The sequence below is a fragment of the Homarus americanus genome, unplaced genomic scaffold (assembly GCF_018991925.1).
Source record: "Homarus americanus isolate GMGI-L3 unplaced genomic scaffold, GMGI_Hamer_2.0 scaffold33508, whole genome shotgun sequence".
In the NCBI taxonomy this organism is placed as follows: domain Eukaryota; kingdom Metazoa; phylum Arthropoda; class Malacostraca; order Decapoda; family Nephropidae; genus Homarus; species Homarus americanus.
Window position 1 is genome coordinate 23,113 of NW_024722314.1, and position 14,624 is coordinate 37,736.

Sequence of the window (14,624 nt, forward strand, 5' to 3'; positions counted from 1 at the left end):
TATAATATACAAAAGTCTATAAAATGCATTTTCTTATCCTTGACTTGCACTACACGAACACTTGTATATTTCTATGATCGGTTTTTACAGGACTCAACTCGTTAGAGGAGATCCCCTTCAAGATAAAGTTTAAAGAGAAAATTTTTGACAAATGAAACAGTAAATTTCATCTCTGTATAGAAATAGTTTTATCAAAATCTTAAAAAACTAAATTTTTATGTAAATTTACAATGGAATTGTAAACAAGATTTGTATTTTAGTAAATTTTTAGTTACACATTTATAGAAATAATTTAAGTTTAATATTCTGTAAACTTTAAAAGGATTCACTCTTATCAAATTTATATTTGATTATATTTTCTATCAGAAACGATATTATTCTGAATTTCTATTATAATGTATAAGGAAAAGAGAATCAGATTTACGGGCTAACTATAAGAAATATATATCTATATAACGAAGTTTCATAACGCAGAGGTAGACCTGGGAAAACACAAACATCTTGATTAAAGAAAACCAACTTAGTCAAGATGTTTGTGTTTCCCCTGGTTCTCCTCTTTGACTGTCCTCAGGTTTTAGTACAAGAATATATTTTTCTTTTCATTTGACGATTTTCAGTTTTACTCATATCTGACCTTCATTTGATTTACTAATTAGAGTTTATTTTTTTTAAAGGCACATTCTATTTTGTAATAGAAACTGCGTAATGTATTTGCACAGAAATAGAGGTCATGTTTGAATAAAACACCAAAAATACATAAGAATTTTTTTTGCAAGTTAATTTCAAAAGTATATTTCTTGATAGAAGAACCGGGATCCTAGTGCTGTCACTAGGTACCCCTGTACAATAACGCCAGAAGCATCTGGCAAGTGCCACAAGTTTATACAGTATAAATATTATAAAGGGGCTTACTAAAGCCCACGGAAGGAAGGATATTCCTTTAACACATAATCAATATTATTTACATAATATCTGGCCAGTATGGGGAGGATCATCGTGTCTCCGTCAGGGGGTTGTGGAGTGGTGGTCCAGCAGGCGTCGCGGAAGCGTTGTGTGTGGGGACATCTTAGGAGGTAGTGGATGAGGGTGCGGCTGTCGGGTCTTCTACATAATGCACGAGAGCGTTACTCAGGGGATGCGGGAATACCAATCACCCAAGCAAACTCGTACCCAATGATGATACGGGCAGCAATCACGCCCCTTTTCTGCGACCCTTTCCCATAGACATATGAGAGGTCAGGAAGTTTACGGAGGACATCGTACCAGGTGGGCGGGGACTCCAGGGGGATGGCTGCTTCCCATGCTTCTCTCTGTTTGCTGTAAACTGTAAAAGTGTTCGAGGAGCAACGTAGTCAAGTGTGGCCTTGTTACAGACAGTCTTGGCAAGGCCACCTGCTGCCTCATTTCCCAAGATACCGACATGACTGGGTATCCATAGGAATGTCACAGGACGGACTGCATCCTGAAGTGTGGATGTTAACTCTCGTATTCGGAGGATGAGGTCCTTATTTTTCCCCTGATCCAAATGCAATCCCGTCGACAGCAGACCTGGAATCGCAGCGGACAAGCAAGGGACAGAAACCATCTGCTTCTTCCTCAGCGAGAAGGGCTCAAGGAGGGCTATCAGTTTAGCCTGAGTGGACGATGCCCCGTCAGAAACTCTGAGATAAAATTTGATAGGCTTAGGAGCATCAGGACGGGAGATGTAGACACCAGGCCCGGCCCGACCTGTAGCGGGCTCAACAGAGCCATCAGTGTAGAGGACGACCCTACCTGGAGACCAGTGGGAAATCCTGGAGAGGTGGTGTTTGCAGAGAATAACAGGGTTCACGTGGGATTTCGGGAGCGGTCCACCGAGGGTAATCACTTCAGGTTGAAAATGCAGCCAAGGAGAAGGAGACGAACCAACAGCAGGGGTGACAACAATATCGGGCAGGAGGTCGTGTTCCTGAAGGGCTCGGATGAGTGATCCTTGCCACTGTCTTCTAGATAGACGTCGGCCTCGGACAGCAGGAGTCAAGTAGTTCTTAGATAAAACTCCTGGACACGATCCTGTAAGGGGGAAATACCAAGTTCGGTATAAAGAGAAGTAGAGCGTGGCCACTGAAGAGCCCCAAGGATGATACGTGCAGCTTTCCTCTAGATAACTTCGAGACGGTTGACAGCAGTCCGACTAATGTTGACGAGGGCAGGGGCGGCGTAGTCGACACAGGAACAGACACAGGATTTGTACATGGTGAGAAGTACAGGGATGGTAGCACTAAGGGAACCCCTGCACATGTTAGAGAGGGAAGCGAGACGCAGAAAGCATGTCTCGAACATAGCGGACTTCAGGGATCTGACAACGTGTGCGAGTTACATACACACCCAGGTATTTTGTTTCATTAACCCAGGCCAGGGGCGTTCCTGATAAGAGAAGGGGGGGGGGTATAACACGACCGTGCCACATGGCTTTTGTTTTCGCAGTTGAAAGAAGGAAACCAAGTGAATCACGCTCTCTGGAGACCAGATCAAGGGCTTCCTGCAAGCTGAGGTAGTCAAGGGCTTGGAGGAGGACATCGTCGGCATATCCTGAGTGGACAACTACTGTCGGCCACGGGAGAGATGCAATTGAGTGCATCAGAGTGTTAAACAAGGTGGGACTCAGGACTCCACCTTGAGGGGTGCCGAGGTTCATTTCTTGAGCAGAAGATATAGAGCCTTCAACGCGAACCCGGGCCTGACGTCCTGTGAGGTAAGAGGCGATCCGTTGAAGAAGTCTACCTTTAACCCCTAACCGCGCAAGTTCAGCTAAAATGAGGGCAGGCTGAGCCGAATCAAAGGCTCCCTTGATATCAAGGAAGACGGAGACGCGGGCAGTCTGATTGCAACAAAAGGAAGCAATGGAGTGTGCTGTGCTGCGATGTTGTATGAAACCATTGAGGGAGTTGTGGAAGCCGCCTATGGTGTGAAGAAGGCGTCGATGGAGTATCCTCTCCACCATCTTACAAACACAGGAGGTAAGACTAATGGGTCGATATTTCCCAGGGTCTCCCGGCTTAGGGATGGGGATAGTAGTGGCATTTTTCCAGTTAGACGGGAGAACCCCATGTTCATAAGACATATTGTTGAGAGCGAGCAAGGAGCCGTTAGGAATATTAGTACAGGCGTTGAGGACGGAGTAGGTTATCTAATCATCCCCAGGAGAGGTGTCTTTTCTAGAGCGACGAGCACTGTCAAGCTCGAACTGTGTGATGGGATGATCAGTGGGGGCAGGGGAGGTAAGAGCAGCACGAACAACAGGCTCAGACGCATCGATGCGAGCCTGCACTGCCTCCTGCATTGGATCTGGAAGTGCCTCAGCGGCGGAAGCTAGTGCCCAGTCCTCCATTAAAGAGCAGGCAAGGGAGGCGGGGTCAGGGTGGGTAGGAGGCCTCCGTCGAGTACCCCGTATAGCATTAATCCGATTCCATACATAAGAGGGTGACGACTGGAACGATAGAGACCCCGTGAAGGATAGCGAGTCCGCCTCACGAATCCGATGATGCTCCTGAGTTGCAAAGGAGCACCAGTTTTTTAAGTCTTTCCAGTCCTCTGGAGAGCGAGACCTCCATAAAGCAGAGTGGAGATCACGGGTTACCTGCCGGAGATGTTACATGGCAGGGATACGATACCAGTATTTGATGGCACTTCTGGGGTGACGGAGACGGCGTGGAGGGGCAGCGCGATTGACAGTCATTCATGGCATCAACAAAAGTAGCGCTGTAAGAGTCAAGGGACTGGGGGACAACATAGGAATCCGCCCAGGGAGAAAGGTATTGGGTAAAGGAAGGAACAGCATCTTCTGTGAGACGAAGGCGAGGGGATCGATAGGGAGCTGATGTCGGGGCAGAGAAGGAGAGCTGAGATTGGTAGCAACGGCAAGATGGTCACTATACAGAGCTGGCTCGGTGCAGACGGTAGGATGAAAGGAGGTATGACCGTTCAATAGTAAGCCAACATTAAGGAAATTATGGGGGAGGCGAGTAGGATCGTGAGGACAAAGACAGCGAACATCATCATCCCCATTAAGAAACTGTAAGAGATGTGATCCGTTAAAGGTACATGGAGTGGGATGATCTGGAGTAAGAGTGGGATGGCGGGCATTAAAGTCGCCAAGAACAATAGTGGGAACCCCATCATGGAGGTCGTGAAGAACCTGGGGGTCCAGAGAATCACTCATGAAATGAACATTGACTACACGAAGGGTCCAGTCACCAAGAGTAAGGGAGACAGAAAGTAATTCAGACGGGGGTCCATGTGAGTCAGGTGAAGAGAGACGAACAGATGGAATGGTGTTACGCACAAGGGTGAGGCGGCCACGAGTCTATCCACGGTACCGAGGCAGGGTGTAAATAGTATAGCCAGAGAGGCGGAGTGGAGTAACATCGTCTGTGATGTTTTCCTGAAGTAGAGCGACATCTACTTGATGGGAGAGCACAAACTGGGCGAGGTCTGTCCGGCGAGGTCTAAGCCCCTGGATGTTCCATTGTAAGAAGATGAGGGAACGGCCTCCGGTATGAGTTGAGTCGGTGGCGAAAGACAGGGCTCCAGAGGAGGTACCAAATTCTGCTGAGGATATTGGAGTGGGAGAGCGAGGGATGGAATCTCCATTTCGGGAGAAGGAAGGAGGCGGGTCACCAGGGCTTGCCAAGTGCGCCCCTGTTGGGTCAGGGTGTCCAAAATGAGTTGTTGTTGCCTCTGCAATGTCGCAATTGTTTTCACAAACGAGTCAAGTTGGGCAGAGAGAAGGTTGATTTGCTTGGAGTGGCGATCCAGACGGAAAGTAATTGTTTCCATAGATATAACTTGGTGGACCTGTGCAGGAGTTGGAGGTGGTGGCGAGGACTGCCGAGGGCCCGACTGGGCAGGTGGTGGTGGTGACGGGGAGGAAAGGTGAGGGTTCAGGTGAGCAAGAGGTGGTGGTGGCTGTGTGACAGGGCCGGCAACGACCTTGTTCCAAGAACGGTAGGGAGAGGGAGGGAGGGGAGAAAGGATGGGTGGTAAGGGTGATAGGAGGGATCGTAGGGGAGAGAAGATCTGGGAAAGCCTTGGTAGATGGAAGAGGCGGTGGTGGATAGGAGTGAGGTTTGGTTGACAGGGGCTTCGCCAGAGGCGAGGGCGGTGGTACAAGATAAGTTTTTCCCCGGGTGAGTGCCAGGACACTGTGGGCAATTGGCATTCCAGGCGTGGTGACTGCCATGGCAATTGACACACCGTGGAATAACTGGGATTTTGTTCTGAATTTTTGATTTGCATTCCACTGTGTCATGAGGACCTGCACAGAAACCGCAGGCGACCATCCTCGTGCACTCCCAGGTGCGGTGTTTCCACGATTGGAAACGACCACAGATTTTCAGGGTTTCGATAAATTTGTCGAGAGGACAGTTGTGAATAGGTCCTACATTCACCTTCGGAGGGAGGGGGCCCACGCACCAGCCGATGAGTTCGTTGGATGGACGTTTGGAGACCGGGTTGATGGGGCGCTCCATGTCGAGTAGTTGCGGGAGAAGAGGGCGAAGATCGTCGATAGGGATCTCCCAGGGTCCGTGGCGAACCATTACCTTGGTACGACGAGTATCTGGAGCGATGGTGGTGAACTTGAGCATCACCTCCCCCAGGGGAGCGAGAAAGCCTACTTGAGTGAGCAGGCGTACCGTCTTGTCCATTTGTGTGGTGACTATTACGGATGTAGGACCTCGGCGGAGGCGAAGTCTTTAGTCCTGAAGTGGAGAACAGTGACGGAAGAACCAGGTCGTCCGTGTGCTCAGAGGCACATCCCGAGGAAAGGTGAGACGACGAAGGCGCGACGGGGCATGGAGACGAAGGGGATCCCCTATGTTATATCCATCGTCGGCGGAGGGTCGGTCATTGAGCCACATGTAAGTTCACTTGGGGACCCCGGCGGCAGTAAGGAGGCCACCCTCTACAGCCCCAGACGGGGTGCGAGAGGGAACCGTAGCCCCTGCTGGAGACCCTGACTTCTGAGGTTTCTGCTTCTTAGACTTGTCTTCAAGATGAAAGTCGTCAGCATCACTGTCATCTACCGCCGCCGTCTCCAGCAAACAGGAGCGTTTACCGGCGTCGCATAGGACACGTTGGCAACACTGCAGTCAGGCGGAGTGGTAAAGACGTCACTGCTACGTCACACTTCACATTGCGCGTGCGCAAACTTGAAAAATTTCGACCAGAGGGACCGGGTGGCAGGACCAGATGTTTTTATCCCCCAAAATTGACAAAGTCCAAAAGTTAAAAAAAAATAGATGTCACTGTGCTGATAACTGGGTCTTACTATAGTTCTCTGCACAGACTGGGATTAGTAGACTCGCTGAATTCGTCAGAAATAGGACCTTTAAGTAGCAGTCTCTTACAGCCTTTGTTGACACCTACGGCACGCATGCGTGTTGTATGTATAGTTTTCTTTTGGTTGTGTGCGCCCCCCCTCTTCGTTTTTTGGGCTCGCGCTGCAATCGCCGTGGTGACAGTCTTCCAAACAGTAATACAGTCCGTTGCCCAATTTGACCAACGCCTGGAGCCGCTTATCTCCTGGTCCCCACCCCCCTGCCGCTGAGTCCGAGGGTAGTGTAGCTCCCTCCACCAATCACGGCTCTGCCTCATCGTCCAAACGCAAGGTGCTTTAAGCCACGGCACCTTTTTCTCTCACTGAAATTCCTTTCCATCATCCCCTTTAACTTCCACTGAACCTCCTTCCCCCCTGTCACTAACCTTTATTCATTCATTCAGGGCGATAATGATTATAGACCCATATCCCTAACATCTTGTCTATCTAAAATGATGGAGCGAATGGTATTAAATAGATTATTGTATAAAATTGATGGTCTCTTGTCTAGTAATTTGTTTGGATTTTTAAAGGGTAAAAGCACTACAGATTGTGTGATTAAATGTCTTAGTAATGCTAATGTCAACTGTAGACTGTTTGTAGACCTTAAAAGTGCCTTTGATAAGGCAAATAAGGAAGTGACCTTAGAAAGTCTTGTATAAAAGTGAAATTATTGATGTGGATTACAGATTACTTAACTAACAGAAAAACGAGTGTCTGGTTTCAAGGTCATGAATCTGAAGAAAAAAGTCTAGGGTTGGGTACCTCACAAGGTGGCGTTCTTAGCCCTATGCTTTTTAATATGTTTATGGACAGAATAGCAAGTTACAAATTCCAGGACGAGTCTCGAGTAATCATTTATGCTGATGACATTCTGATCCAATGTGAGAATGAGGAACATATGTGTAGGGTCATTCATCAGCTACAGAATCTTTGTGTCTCTTTGGGACTGGTCATTAATGAAAATAAAACCAAATTTCGTTCAAGGGCAGTAAATGGAAAAGAATTTTGGCTAAATGGAATAAAATTGCAAAAAGTATCCAGTTACAAATATCTGGGAATGTTTGTGGGTATAAATAATAATGTTAAGGGTCAAATTACTTGTGTCAAAAATATATGTACAGCGAGGCTAAAACCTCTGAAAGTTTTGTCATACAGAGGAAATGGTGTTGGTACACCAGTTTTAAGATCTATGTACTTAAGTACAGTTAGGAGTATCATTGATTATTCAGCTCCAGTTCTAGCTTCTTACTCAGGAAAAGATCTTAGGCCATTAGAGCTTATTAAGAATGAAGTAATGAGGATTGTGCTTGGTTGTCCAAGGACAACAAGAATAGAGATTATGAGGATGGAGCTAAATGTCTCGAGCATAATACACAGAATTAGGGAGTTGACTGTCATTTCTACTCTAAGGCTTATTAGGCGTGGTGATATTTATCTGAAGTCATATTCAGATTTGCCCCCGAGGGGGTAGTTTATTGCGCACCCCCTTACATCCTGTGCAACGTGATGCGCAGAAGCGTTTACAGCGCCCAACAGGGAAGTATGCAAAGTTAATACTTGCCTCTATGACTCGTGCATTAATGGCGTAAAACCCTGAAGGGTCATAGGTTTTGTCAAGTTACATAAAGTGAGAGAATGATGAGTGTGTGGGGGGAAAGTTCCCGGTACATTTCATCTGTTTATGGCAAAGCGTGGCAGGTCCCTAATATTGTCTAGAGCCAGGCCTGTCACCAGGAGGAGGGATATCTGGTCAGGGAGGGAAGAGGTGTTGGTAACAGCTGGGGACCTATAGGAGGAGGTCATAGGGCAAGTGAGGATGTAGTGAGAGAGGATGTGAGAGTCGGGTTGGCCACAAAGTTTACAAACAGTGCGGCCTGGCTCAGGGTTGCCAATGTACTCCCATAGGTACCTGTACCCTCGGCGCAGTCTCGTGTACATAATCTGTTGAGATCGAGTTAGGGATTGATATTCTTTGTAGTGGCGGTTGTCGTCACCGGTTACAGAGTCATCGTAGTGGCATACTGTGACGCTACCCCGTTGTTTCAGGTGTGTCCAATTTTTGTCAAATGCCTCTCGTTGTGTGGCGCGTATGCGAGATTTGAGATAATTCAGGGAGAGGGCGAGAGTGGCTTCAATATCTTCTTGCGTAGCTTCTTTGGCAAGCCGATCAACAGTGTCACAGGCAGTTATTCCTATATGTGACGGGATCCAAATAAACTTGACACGGATGTCATCAGTTTATTCCAGCCTGGCAACGGCGGCTAGGGTGTGTTGGGCGGCAGGGGAGGAGGGGGAGGGTAATTTGAGCCTCGCTTGAGCAGAAGTGCTGTCACTGATTATAAGGAGGTTCTGGCGTTCAGTGCGAGCATAGGTCGCCCTCTCATGAATGCCCGTGAGGATGGCTATGCTTTCAGCATCAGTGGAGGAGGCCCAGTCGTGGACCCTGATTTTCCTGCAGGTCTGGCGCTAAGGAATCCACACAGCTGCCCCAGCGCTGCCCAGCGTGGTAACAGATCCATCACAGTAGACGAGGATAGGAGGGTGGGAGGTCTTAAGAGAGGAGGCGACATCATTAATCTGCTCAAGGCAGTTAAGTTTGAGCATATACCTCAGTTGGGTGGATTTACGACCAGGAAAGGTGTGGACGACAACATCAACACACGGGGTAGTCCACGGCGGTAGAGGCGGATGAGTGTACTCGGGAGGGAGAGAAGTCGAGGGGGTGTAGAGGTGATAACGCAGGATGTCAGCAGCAGTGTGGACGGGCCAATGTTGAGAGGGGGAGGGAAAAGTAATGGGGACAGGCCGGCGCAGGAGGGTGTTAAGATGTGAGTTCAGTGAGCGCTACATGGGAGTCGGTTGCTCACTGCCAAGAAGTTTAACACCAAGGATGGCATTGAAAGCAGTAATTCAATTGCAGACGGGAAGCAGGATTAGTTCACGCTGCATGACTTCTATTCTGCTGGTCATAGGGCAGCCGAGGATGAGTCTCATCGCTCTGTTTTGGATTTTCTCTATGCTTTGTTTCTCGCGCTGGGAGGCAACTACAAGGACAGGAGAGGTATAATCTATGACAGCTCTGACAATGGCAATGTACATGAGACGTAGGACCCTGACAGAGGCTCCTTTGAGGCCGTGAGTGAGGGACTGGAGGGGCCTCGTTCGTTGGCGGCACTGGGAGATGACGTGGGCGGCGACAGCGGAGGTGGTGGTTCTGGTAGTGGCTCGCACAGGTAGACCAAGGTACTTGTAGGTGCGTACTTGATCGATGTCTCGTCCTTGCAGAGTCAGTGGTGTCTGATGCCGGAAGCGTGAGATGAACTTGGTTTTATTGTGTGAGATGACTTGCCCGAGTGTTTGACAGGTCCGGGCGAACGTGGAGAGTATAGGTTGTTCATGTTGCACTGTAGTAATTTGGAGGAGAATATCATCAGCGTAGCTTATGATGTGACCGTCTAGGGCGCGCTCAGCAAAGATGTCGTTGAGGCGGCAGATGGAGATCATGAGAACATTAAAGAGTGTAGGGCTGAGTACACCTCCCTGAGGCGTGCCAAGATCAAGGTCCGTGATCTTAGAGTAGTAGCCCTGAAAACGGACACGGGCCTGTCGATGGGAGAGGTAGTCAGCAATCCACGTGAGGAGTTTGCCCTTCACATCCATGTGAGTGAGGACCTCAAGGATCACTTCACTGTTGGCTTTATCAAAAGCACCCTTGAAGTCGACGAAGAGGGAGGTTTTGGCGGAGGTGTTTGCCATGTAGTGAGCGATGCAGAGAGCAGTGCTTTTTCCGGGGCGGAAACCATAGAGGTCAGGGGGCAGGTGGCCTTCAATTTTCCAGTGGAGACGGTGGTGTATCATGCGCTCCATCATCTTTGAGAAGCAGGAGAATGAGGGATATTGGACGATATTCATCTTGTCTGCCTGGTTTAGGGACTGGGATGGTGGTGGTGGCAGTCTTCCATAAGTGAGGCAGCTGACCAGTATCATAAGAGAGGTTAAATAGACAGAGTAGGGGTTACCTGGGGTGGCAATAAGGGCATTTAACACATCATATGTGACGCCGTCATCACCTGGGGCGGTGGACCGACCACGCTTAACAGCATTTAGTAGTTAACACTGTGTGAAAGGCACATCAGTGTCTGCAGGTAGGTCTTGGTGCTCGGAGATGCGCTGTCGGCGTTGTGGTTGCAGTGCGAGGGTGAGGTCTCGTACAGCGGGTGGTAGCGCATCAATGGAGGCGGCCTCCTGCCACGTCTGGGAGAGCGCCTCAGCTCGGGCAGCTGGTCTGGGGTGGAGCGCGGGTCTAGCGTTGGTGCCCCGGGCACGGTTAATGGTGCGCCATATATCACCTATAGATGTAGACTGGTCAATAGAAGAAGCAAAATCAAACCACTGCTTCTCTCGTGCGAGAGTGATGGCAGATTGGAGCTCTTTATTTGTGCGCATTAGGAAGCATAGAGCGTCAGGGAAGCTGGGAGATTTCTTCCACTGGTCGACAACTAGTCGGTGCCATACTCGGATAGACTTAACATGAGGGTCACGGTTAACGTTCCAATGACTCCTGGGCTGGCGGTTAGGGCGGCGGTGTTTTGGGACAGGGCGGAGGAGGTCTATTGTTGTTGGCCGCGGTTCGTCTGCTTCTGATTCGCTACTTGAAAGCCTCAGGTCGCCTTCTAAGTTGTTCAGTAGGGCAATCATTTCTTCTTTAGCCAAAGCCTTCATAGGTTTCTGCCCACCACTCTCCCCAGGCATTGTGCAATTCTTGTATTTATCTGAAGTCTGCTGTTGTTAAATTTACGAATGCAATTACTAGTAATTTTAAGATGAATACTTATACTAAAAAACTTTTTCACATGTTGTGTGAATATAATATTGTAGATTTGTGTGTGCCTTTGCCAAACAAAGTTTATTTGAAACCTTGGTTCATGGAGAGTGTATCTGTAAGAATGGACAAACTAGAGTTAAAAAAAAATAATAAATAAAATAAAAGTAATCCTTTTGAGTTACGGCAAATATTACCATAAGGAAATGTTATTCATATGTGCTGTGACGGTTCAGTTAATGGGAATCGGGCCGGATGTGGCATTGTTATTAGGGATTTTTTTTAATCTGAGATTAGTGTTGAAGAAATAATATCCAAGTGAATTGGGGATAGAAGTTCCAGCACCACTGCTGAACTTTATGCTGTAGATTTTATGCATATCTTTTTATTGTATACATATCTAATTTATGTTTACTTACAATATTAAAGCGCTCTTGTTAAAAGTAGTTTTGGGCAGGGTATATATATTTTTTTAACGAGGATTAGCCCATCCGGGCACAGGTCACTGACCCACATCAGGGTCTGGGGGGCGAAAATATAATCGATTCCCGGGCCGGTGGAAGTTGTTTGGACTTACTTCCTAGCCCCCATTAGTCCCTGATCACCTAGCACTAAAGTAGGTACCTGCTCTAAATTGCGAATTCATATACTGGGACAAGTTGTTGGAGCTTCCAATGACTTGATGACATAAACCACTGACTCTTCAGGCTTCTACGCCCTTAACTCATGAGACATAAAGGCAAGCATGAACTTAGCATGCTTCCCTGTTGGGCGCTGTAAACGCTTCTGCGCTTCACCTTACAAAAAAAAAAATAATAATAATAATATCTATTATTAGTATCATTACCACAAATAATAAAATTAAGAGCAAATTAATACAAATAAGATAACACCGGTCAACACCATTTTTCTGGCACAAGGTTTTTAAACGGATTTTAAGTAAATTTGGGGTGCAGAATCCAAATATGACTTTGGTTTTTGTCTGTCACATCAGGTTTTTGAGATATACCATATTGCACTTTTGCTGGAAACGTAAACTTTTGGATCAAAATTGACGGTTTAAACATGTATACATAAATTTTTTCAGCATTATAATTTGTATTTTTCTATAACCAAAAATTGTTAATATCAAATTGGAAAGTTAATGCACATATAATATTTAAATGTAACATTGAAGGGTGAAAAAAACAATTAATGTACGGTAGAAATAGTGCAAGTATTAAGATCAAGTTACAGTTACATAAACTTCTTCCATTACTTTAATGTCTTGATGAAAGCGCTCCCCTTGCTCCTCGCTCACTTCTCCCAGATTTTCTGGAAACTCGTCCAAGTGACTGTGTAAGTATTGAACCTTGATACTCATTCTGCATCCAAGTGCTTGTAAACTCAAGAGCAGCTCTTCCACAATTTCTTGATAGTTGTCCGCTTTCTTGTTCCCTAAGAAGTTCCGCACCACATTAGAGAAAGCATTCCAAGTTCTTGCCTGTGCCTCAGTCATTGTTGCAAGGAAGTGTGGATCTCTGGTCATATGAATGAAAGTACTTACGCAGTTGCTCTTCTCTGTTGCGATAAAAGGAGACACTCGTGCCAGGTTTTAAGAGTCGTTTCTCTTGAAGCCTGGAAGCTAACAATTCAGCAGACTGTTTTGGCAAATTTAGATCTCTGACCAGATCATTCAATTCTGACTGAGTAAACAACGTTGGCTTTTCACAATCTTCACCAGATGGCTTGAAAAGATCAGTCTCTTCATCTTCATCAGTAGAAACAGGTGAATTCCGGTTCTATATCCTCAATCTCTGGTAGCTCAGTAAATTCTGGCACAGGTATTTCTTCACTGTGGGGAACTGGTCGTATGGCTGATGGGATATTTGGGTATTGCAGGTATTGTTTGTTTTTCTTATTGAAACCTTTAACATTGACGAGGCAGAAGTAGCAGTTATCTGAATGATTCGTTGGTTCTCTCCAAACCATAGGCACACCAAACTGAAGTCTAGCATTCTTTCTTTGAGACCAGGATCGCAAAGTTTCCAGGCAGGTTTTGCACACTTTGTGAGGAGCCCAACTTTTGTCCTGGTCTCCAAGTGGTACTTTAAAGTAAGCGAGGTACACTCTCTTCACAAAACTGGTGATGTTGCGCCTTTGACTTTTCAAAGTAAAGCTTCCACAGATGTAGCAGAATATATCTGGGTCATTGCAGCAATTCCGTCTTTGGGATGTTGAAGCCATTGCCAGGTTATCAGTTTTCACCTGAAAATGATAAAAAAGAGGAGTTAGATTTATTACAAGTTCAAAATAACTATGTTATATAAATTAACCACCACAATTTTTAGACACGAACCTGCAAAAAACTCTGAAAACGGAATTTTTGGTGAAATCCATTAAAATAGGGAATACCGATAGCGCAAAAACGTTACGTGATGGAGCAAATCTGAGATCAGATTTGGATTCAGCACCTTAAAGTTAGTAAAAAAACAGTTAAAAGGTTTCATGCCAGAAGAAAAAAAATATTTTTTTGTAGACCAGTGTAATAATAATTCTAATAATTACCACAAATAAATGCAAAAACGAAAAACTAAATTAAGAGTGAGAAACGATATACATAATGTATGTTGTGTTGTCTAACCAGCTCCTTTTGGTGCATTTGTCAATAAATGATTTGAATTTGACTAAATGATAATTGTCATATTGTCCTAAAATTCGTTTTTTTGTTTTTTTATATTATTCATATACATATTTTCCTCGGTGTAAATAATTAAAAATAAAGTGGACTAGAAATTAGCACGTTAAAATAATTTATCAACGGCCCAAATGTTTTTCGTACGGAAGGATTCAAATTCAAAATTTTATTACCAAACATACAGATTAATTACTCCTGCAATAGGAGTAGTTTAAAAAACTCATTGGATCACCCAAGTGGATGAAGAATCCAGCCACTCAGCCTGTGTGAACCTGCTCCACTCCCACTAAACTGGGAGGGAACAGTCATCAATGCCCAATAGCAAGAGCTAATGGACCGCTTCCCGCTCACAGGTTCACACTGAGACTCATCCTCGTGGTTGGATTCATTCCAAGTTTCGGACAAGGAACTCGGTCATCACACTATAGAATTGATCCTATGAAGTATGATCATACTTAAAACTTCTAAACCAACGGGATGTGTCACACCTTACTGCTGACTTGACAGTTTTCTATAGGTAGGCTCAGTAAATATGTAAATAAATGTGTTGCAGCTTTACTTAACTCCTATACTAATGTAATAAGCTAAATATGGAATATTTTACAAAATATGTGTTTTATTTTTGTAGGTTGTCATTAATATTATTTATCGTTTTTGGTAACAACTGAAGGATAACTGAGAGATATAAAGAACTTTGTCAGGCTCGCCGCGTCACTCTTCGGTTAAGAGAAAACCTAGTATGTGGGAGACTGCGTTAATCATCA

At 45.8% G+C, this 14,624-nt stretch overlaps 1 non-coding gene across 1 annotated transcript; it reads right to left on the reverse strand.

The window, feature by feature from the left end:
- Positions 1–14,112: 14,112 nt before the first annotated feature.
- Positions 14,113–14,313, reverse strand: LOC121862709. Its single transcript, XR_006088272.1, has one exon. It is a non-coding gene; the product is annotated as a small nucleolar RNA U3 (small nucleolar RNA).
- Positions 14,314–14,624: the final 311 nt, after the last annotated feature.